The following is a 1117-nucleotide window of genomic DNA, read 5'->3' on the forward strand; positions in this document are numbered from 1 at the left end:
GTCTCGGCCTCCCAAAGTGCTGGGATTACAGGCTTGAGCTACCGCGCCCTGCCGAAAGCTGTACATCTTGAATAACGGCTCAATCCAGACTTCAGCCCCACACGGGGGAGAATAAAGACCAAACAGAATAAGGGCTCATTACCACCAGCCATGATACATGGGGCTGAGCTGGACTGGAGGCTCAGAAGCCACAGTGATCTGACAGGGGGCAGGCTCCAGAGACCCCCCTTAGTCATCCTTCCAGCATCCAGAAGGCTCTCCCAGGTATTTCTTCATGGTTAGAAGTGGCTGGCAGCTTCCCCTCCCACTTCCTGTTTTCATCTGGTACTGGGCTTAGAGCATCTTTGTAAAGGATCTGGAGTAACTCTCATTTGTTGCTGGGGGGAGTGTAGATTGTAAAAAAATCTCCTTGGATGGCAACTTGGTAGTGTCTAGTTAAGGTAGAAATGTGTATGCCCCGTGACCAAGCAACTCTACTTCTCAGGTATGCCTCAGAGCAGGAGTACACAGACCTGAGTACGTACACTGAGTTAGAAATGGCTTTTACAATTTTTTTTTTGTTGTTGCTGTTGTGTTTTTTTGAGACCGAGTCTTGCTCTGTCGTCCAGGCTGGAGTGCAGTGACACAATCTTGGCTCACTGCAACCTCCGCCTCCTGGGTTCAAGCAATTCTCCTGCCTCAGCCTCCCTCCCAAGTAGCTGGGATTACAGATGTGCACCACCATGCCCGGCTAATTTTTTTATTTTTAGTAGAGATGGGGTTTTGCCACGTTGGCCAGGCTGGTCTCGAACTGTTGATCTCAAGTGGTCTGCCCGCCTCAGCCTCCCAAAGTGCTGGGATTACAGGTGTGAGTCATGGCGCCTGGCTGGCTTTTACATTTTTAAATGGTTAGGGGAAAATTTTTAGAAAGATAATTTTATCAAATGTAAAAATCGGCCAGGTGCGGTGGCTCACGCCTGTAATCCCAGCACTTTGGGAGGCCGAGGCGGGTAGATCACGAAGTCAGGAGATCGAGACCATCCTGGCTAACATGGTAAAACCTGGTCTCTACTAAAAATACAGAAAATTAGCCGGGCGTGGTGGCGGGTGCCTGTAGTCCCAGCTACTTGGGAGGCTG

Source organism: Colobus angolensis, unplaced genomic scaffold (assembly GCF_000951035.1).
Source record: "Colobus angolensis palliatus isolate OR3802 unplaced genomic scaffold, Cang.pa_1.0 Scaffold83, whole genome shotgun sequence".
NCBI classification, from domain to species: domain Eukaryota; kingdom Metazoa; phylum Chordata; class Mammalia; order Primates; family Cercopithecidae; genus Colobus; species Colobus angolensis.